Here is a 7,804-nt window from a genome sequence, read left to right on the forward strand (position 1 = left end):
TATATTGTACTTCATGCTTCTGGCGTTGACTTCTAAGGCCCTAACTATTCGATCTGGTGAAGCATCGCCCTAGAGTAAAGCCTATGTTGCTCGGAATGTAGAAATGTCCATAACTTTCACACTGGTTGCAATTATTCGTTTTATACTATGGAAAAGCTGTTGTATTTATTTTGAATTTTATCCTTCTGGCGTTGAATTCTAAGTCCCTAGCTATTCGATCTGGTGGAGCAACGCCCTAGAGTGACACCAAGGTTACCCGGAACGTAGAAATGACCAGTACTTTCACACTGGCTGCAGTTATTCCTGTTATACGATGGAAAAACTGTTGTATTTTTATTGTATTTTATGCTTCTGGCGTTGACTTCTAAGGCCCTAACGATTCGATCTGGTGGAGCAACGCCCTAGAGTGAAACACAGGTTGCCCGGAACGTAGAAATGACCATTACTATCACACTGGTTGCAATTATTCCTGTTATACGATGGAAAAACTGTTGTATTTTTATTGTATTTTATGCTTTTGGCGTTGAATTCTAAGTCCCTAGCTATTCGATCTGGTGGAGCAACGCCCTACTGTGAAGCCTAGGTAGCTCGGATCGTAGATAGGACCATAACTTTCACACTGTTTGCAATTATTCACTTTATACGATGGCAAAGCTGTTGCATTTATATTGTATTTTATGCTTCTGGCGTTGACGTCTAAGTCCCTAGCTATACGATCTGGTGGAACACCGCCATAGAGTGAAGCGTTGGTTGCCCGGAACGTAGAAAAGACCATAACCTTCACATTGGTTGGAATTATTCCTGTTATACGATGGCAAAACTGTTGTATTTGTATTGTATTTTATGCTTCTGGCGTTGACTTCTAAGGCCTTAACTATTCGATCTGGTGGAGCAACGCCCTAGATTGAAGCCTAGGTCGGCCGGAATGTAGAAATGACCATAACTTTCAGACTGGTTGCAATTATTCCTGTTATACGTTGGAAAAACTGTTGTATTTTTATTGTATTTTATGCTTCTGGCGTTGAATTCTAAGTCCCTAGCTACTGGATCTGGTGGAGCAACGCCCTAGAGTGAAGATTAGGTTGCCCGGAACGTAGAAATGACCATTACTTTCACACTGTTTGCAAATATACATTATATACGATGGAATAGCTGTTGTATTTATATTGTATTTTGTGCTTCTGGCGTTGACTTCTTAGGCCCTAACTATTTGATCTGGTGGAGCTCCGCCCTAGAGTGGAGACTAGATTGCCCGGAACTTAGAACATAGCATTACCTTCACACTGGTTGCAATTATTCCTTTTATGCGATGTAAAAACTGTTGCATCTTTATTGTATTTTATGCTCCTGGCGTTGAGTTCTTAGGCCCTAACTATTCGATCTGGTGGAGCAACGCCCTGAAGTGAAGCCTAGGTTGCTCGGAATGTGGAAATGACCATAACCTTCACACTGGTTGCAATTATTCGTTTTTTACGATGAAAAACTGTTGCATCTTTATCGTATTTTATGCTTCTGGCGTTGACTTCTAAGGCTCTAACTATACGATCTCGTGGAGCAACGCCCTAGAGTGAATCCCAGGTTGCTCGGAACGTAGAAATGACCATAACTTTCACACTGGTTGCAATTATTCGTTTTATACGATGGAAAAGCTGTTGTATTTATAATGTATTTCATGCTTCTGGCGTTGACGTCTAAGTCCCTAGCTATACGCTCTGGTGGAGCAACGCCCTAGAGTGAAGCCTAGATTGCCCGGAACGTAGAAATGACCATTACGTTCACGCTTGTTGCAATTATTCTTGTTATGTGATGAAAAAACTGTTGTATTGTTATTGTATTTTATGCTTCAGGCGTTGATTTTTAAGGCCGGAGCTATTCGATGTGGTGGAGCTACGGCCTAGAGTGAAGCCTAGGTTGCCCGGAACGTAGAAATGACCATTACTTTCACACTGTTTGCAAATATACATTATATACGATATAAAAGCTGTCGTACTTAAATTGTATTTTATGCTTCTGGCGTTGACTTCTTAGGCCCTAACTATTTGATCTGATGGAGCAACGCCCTAGATTGAAGCCTAGGTTGGCCGGAACGTAGAAATGACCATAACTTTCACACTGGCTGCGATTATTCGTTTTATACGATGGAGAAGCTGTTGTATTTATATTGTACTTCATGCTTCTGGCGTTGACTTCTAAGGCCCTAACTATTCGATCTGGTGGAGCAACGCCCTAGAGTAAAGCCTATGTTGCTCGGAATGTAGAAATGTCCATAACTTTCACACTGGTTGCAATTATTCGTTTTATACTATGGAAAAGCTGTTGTATTTATTTTGTATTTTATCCTTCTGGCGTTGAATTCTAAGTCCCTAGCTATTCGATCTGGTGGAGCAACGCCCTAGAGTGACACCAAGGTTACCCGGAACGTAGAAATGACCAGTACTTTCACACTGGCTGCAGTTATTCCTGTTATACGATGGAAAAACTGTTGTATTTTTATTGTATTTTATGCTTCTGGCGTTGACTTCTAAGGCCCTAACTATTCGATATGGTGGAGCAACGCCCTAGAGTGAAACCCAGGTTGCCCGGAACGTAGAAAAGACCATTACCTTCACATTGGTTGGAATTATTCCTGTTATACGATGGCAAAACTGTTGTATTTGTATTGTATTTTATGCTTCTGGCGTTGAATTCTAAGGCCCTAACTATTCGATCTGGTGGAGCAACGCCCTAGATTGAAGCCTAGGTCGGCCGGAATGTAGAAATGACCATAACTTTCACACTGGTTGCAATTATTCCTGTTATACGTTGGAAAAACTGTCGTATTTTTATTGTATTTTGTGCTCCTGGCGTTGAGTTCTAAGGCCCTAACCATTCGATCTGGTGGAGCAACGCCCTGAAGTGAAGCCTAGGTTGCTCGGAATGTAGAAATGACCATAACCTTCACACTGGTTGCATTTATTCGTCTTTGACGATGAAAAACTGTTGCATCTTTAACGTATTTTATGCTTCTGGCGTTGACTTCTAAGGCTCTAACTATACGATCCCGTGGAGCAACGCCCTAGAGTGAAGCCTAGGTTGCTCGGAGCGTAGAAATGACCATAACTTTCACACTGGTTGCAATTATTCGTTTTATACGATGGAGAAGCTGTTGTGTTTATATTGTACTTCATGCTTCTGGCGTTGACTTCTAAGGCCCTAACTATTCGATCTGGTGGAGCATCGCCCTAGAGTAAAGCCTATGTTGCTCGGAATGTAGAAATGTCAGTAACTTTCACACTGGTTGCAATTATTCGTTTTATACTATGGAAAAGCTGTTGTATTTATTTTGTATTTTATCCTTCTGGCGTTGAATTCTAAGTCCCTAGCTATTCGATCTGGTGGAGCAACGCCCTAGAGTGACACCAAGGTTACCCGGAACGTAGAAATGTCCAGTACTTTCAAACTGGCTGCAGTTATTCCTGTTATACGATGGAAAAACTGTTGTATTTTTATTGTATTTTATGCTTGTGGCGTTGACTTCTAAGGCCCTAACTATACGCTCTGGTGGAGCAACGCCCTAGAGTGAAGCCTAGGTCGCCCGGAACGTAGAAATGACCATTACCTTCTCGCTTGTTGCAATTATTCCTGTTATATGATGAAAAAACTGTTGTATTCTTATTGTATTTTATGCTTCAGGCGTTGATTTCTAAGGCCGGAGCTATTCGATGTGGTGGAGCTACGGCCTAGAGTGAAGCCTAGGTTGCCCGGAACGTAGAAATGACCATTACTTTCACACTGTTTGCAAATATACATTATATACGATGGAATAGCTGTTGTATTTATATTGTATTTTATACTTCTGGCGTTGACTTCTTAGGCCCTAACTATTTGATCTGGTGGAGCACCGCCCAAGAGTGAAGACTAGGTTGCCCGGAATGTAGAAATGTCCATAACTTTCACACTGGTTGCAATTATTCGTTTTATACGATGGAAAAGCTGTTGTATTTATATTGTTTTTTATGCTTCTGGCGTTGACTTCCAAGGCCCTAACTATTCGATCTGGTGGAGCAACGCCCTAGAGTGAAGCCTAGATTGCCCGGAACGTAGAAATGACCATTACGTTCACGCTTGTTGCAATTATTCCTGTTATGTGATGAAAAAACTGTTGTATTCTTATTGTATTTTATGCTTCAGGCGTTGATTTTTAAGGCCGGAGCTATTCGATGTGGTGGAGCTACGGCCTAGAGTGAAGCCTAGGTTGCCCGGAACGTAGAAATGACCATAACTTTCACACTGGCTGCAATTATTCGTTTTATACGATGGAGAAGCTGTTGTATTTTTATTGTATTTTATGCTTCTGGCGATGAATTCTAAGTCCCTAGCTACTGGATCTGGTGGAGCAACGCCCTAGAGTGAAGCCTAGGTTGCCCGGAACGTAGAAATGACCATTACTTGCACACTGTTTGCAAATATACATTATATACGATGGAATAGCTGTTGTATTTATATTGTATTTTATGCTTCTGGCGTTGACTTCTTAGGCCCTAACTATTTGATCTGGTGGAGCACCGCCTAGAGTGGAGACTAGGTTGCCCGGAACTTAGAACATACCATTACCTTCACACTGGTTGCAATTATTCCTGTTATACGATGTAAAAACTGTTGCATCTTTATTGTATTTTGTGCTCCTGGCGTTGAGTTCTAAGGCCCTAACCATTCGATCTGGTGGAGCAACGCCCTGAAGTGAAGCCTAGGTTGCTCGGAATGTAGAAATGACCATAACCTTCACACTGGTTGCATTTATTCGTCTTTTACGATGAAAAACTGTTGCATCTTTATCGTATTTTATGCTTCTGGCGTTGACTTCTAAGGCTCTAACTATACGATCTCGTGGAGCAACGCCCTAGAGTGAAGCCTAGGTTGCTCGGAACGTAGAAATGACCATAACTTTCACACTGGTTGCAATTATTCGTTTTATACAAAGGAAAAGCTGTTGTATTTATAATGTATTTCATGCTTCTGGCGTTGACGTCTAAGTCCCTAGCTATTCGCTCTGGTGGAGCAACGCCCTAGAGTGAAGCCTAGATTGCCCGAAACGTAGAAATGACCATTACCTTCACGCTTGTTGCAATTATTCCTGTTATATGATGAAAAAACTGTTGTATTCTTATTGTATTTTATGCTTCAGGCGTTGATTTTTAAGGCCGCAGCTATTCGATGTGGTGGAGCTACGGCCTAGAGTGAAGCCTAGGTTGCCCGGAACGTAGAAATGACCATTACTTTCACACTGTTTGCAAATATACATTATATACGATATAAAAGCTGTCGTGTTTATATTGTATTTTATGCTTCTGGCGTTGACTTCTTAGGCCCTAACTATTTGATCTGATGGAGCAACGCCCTAGATTGAAGCCTAGGTCTGCCGGAACGTAGAAATGACCATAACTTTCACACTGGTTGCAATTATTCGTTTTATACGATGGAGAAGCTGTTGTATTTATATTGTACTTCATGCTTCTGGCGTTGACTTCTAAGGCCCTAACTATTCGATCTGGTGGAGCATCGCCCTAGAGTGAAACCTAGGTTACCCGGAACGTTGAAACGACCAGTACTTTCACATTGGTTGCAGATATTCCTCTTATACGATGGAAAAACTGTTGCACCTTTATTGTATTTTATGCTTCTGGCGCTGACTGCTAAGGCCCTAACTATTCGATCTGGTGGAGCAGCGCCCTAGAGAGAAGCCTAGGCTGCCCGGAACGTAGAAATGACCATTACTTTCACACTTTTTGCAATTATTCATTTTATACGATTGAAAAACTGTTGTACTTGTAATGCATTTTATTCTTCTGGCGTTGAATTCTAAGTCCCTAGCTATTCGATCAGGTGGAGCAACGCCCTAGAGTGAAGCCTAGGTTGCCCGTAACGTAGAGTTCACCATTACCTTCACGCTTGTTGCAATTATTCCTGTTGTATGATGAAAAAACCGTTGCATTCTTATTGTATTTTATGCTTCAGGCGTTGAATTCTAAGGCCCTAGCTATTCGATCTGGTGGAGCAACGCCCTAGGTTGAAGACTAGGTTGCCCGGAACGTCGAACATACCATTACCTTCACACTGGTTGCAATTATTCCTGTTATACGATGGAAAAACTATTGCATCTTTATTGTATTTTATGCTTCTGGCGTTGACTTCTTAGGCCCTAACTATTCGATCTGGTGGAGCAACGCCATAGTGTGAAACCTAGCATGCCCGGAACGTAGAAATGACCATTGCTTTCACACTGGTTGCAATTATTCCTGTTACACGCTAGAAAAACTGTTGTATTTTTATTGTATCTTGTGCTTCTGGCGTTGAATTCTACGTCTCTAGCGATTGGATCTGGTGGAGCGACGCCCTAGAGTGAAGCCTAGGATGCCCGGAACGTAGAAATGACCATTACTTTCACACTGTTTGCAAATATACATTATATACGATATAAAAGCTGTCGTGTTTATATTGTATTTTATGCTTCTGGCGTTGACTTCTTAGGCCCTAACTATTTGATCTGATGGAGCAACGCCCTAGATTGAAGCCTAGGTCTGCCGGAACGTAGAAATGACCATAACTTTCACACTGGTTGCAATTATTCGTTTTATACGATGGAGAAGCTGTTGTATTTATATTGTACTTCATGCTTCTGGCGTTGACTTCTAAGGCCCTAACTATTCGATCTGGTGGAGCATCGCCCTAGAGTGAAACCTAGGTTACCCGGAACGTTGAAACGACCAGTACTTTCACATTGGTTGCAGATATTCCTCTTATACGATGGAAAAACTGTTGCACCTTTATTGTATTTTATGCTTCTGGCGCTGACTGCTAAGGCCCTAACTATTCGATCTGGTGGAGCAACTCCCTAGGTTGAAGACTAGGTTGCTCGGAATGTAGAAATGACCATAACTATCACACTGGCCGCAATTATTTGTTTTATACGATGGAAAAACTGTTGCATCTTTATCGTATTTTACGCTTCTGGCGTTGACTTCTAAGTCCCTAGCTATACGATCTGGTGGAGCAGCGCCCTAGAGAGAAGCCTAGGCTGCCCGGAACGTAGAAATGACCATTACTTTCACACTTTTTGCAATTATTCATTTTATACGATTGAAAAACTGTTGTACTTGTAATGCATTTTATTCTTCTGGCGTTGAATTCTAAGTCCCTAGCTATTCGATCAGGTGGAGCATCGCCCTAGAGTGAAGCCTAGGTTGCCCGGAACGTAGAAATGACCATTACTTGCACACTGTTTGCAAATATACATTATATACGATGGAATAGCTGTTGTATTTATATTGTATTTTATGCTTCTGGCGTTGACTTCTTAGGCCCTAACTATTTGATCTGGTGGAGCACCGCCTAGAGTGGGGACTAGGTTGCCCGGAACTTAGAACATACCATTACCTTCACACTGGGTGCAATTATTCCTGTTATACGATGTAAAAACTGTTGCATCTTTATTGTATTTTGTGCTCCTGGCGTTGAGTTCTAAGGCCCTAACTATTCGATCTGGTGGAGCAACGCCCTGAAGTGAAGCCTAGGTTGCTCGGAATGTAGAAATGACCATATCCTTCACACTGGTTGCATTTATTCGTTTTTTACGATGAAAAACTGTTGCATCTTTTTCGTATTTTATGCTTCTGGCGTTGACTTCTAAGGCTCTAACTATACGATCTCGTGGAGCAACGCCCTAGAGTGAAGCCTAGGTTGCTCGGACCGTAGAAATGACCATAACTTTCACACTGGTTGCAATTATTCGTTTTATACGATGGAAAAGCTGTTGTATTTATAATGT

The sequence above is a fragment of the Calliopsis andreniformis genome, unplaced genomic scaffold, assembly GCF_051401765.1.
Source record: "Calliopsis andreniformis isolate RMS-2024a unplaced genomic scaffold, iyCalAndr_principal scaffold0004, whole genome shotgun sequence".
NCBI classification, from domain to species: domain Eukaryota; kingdom Metazoa; phylum Arthropoda; class Insecta; order Hymenoptera; family Andrenidae; genus Calliopsis; species Calliopsis andreniformis.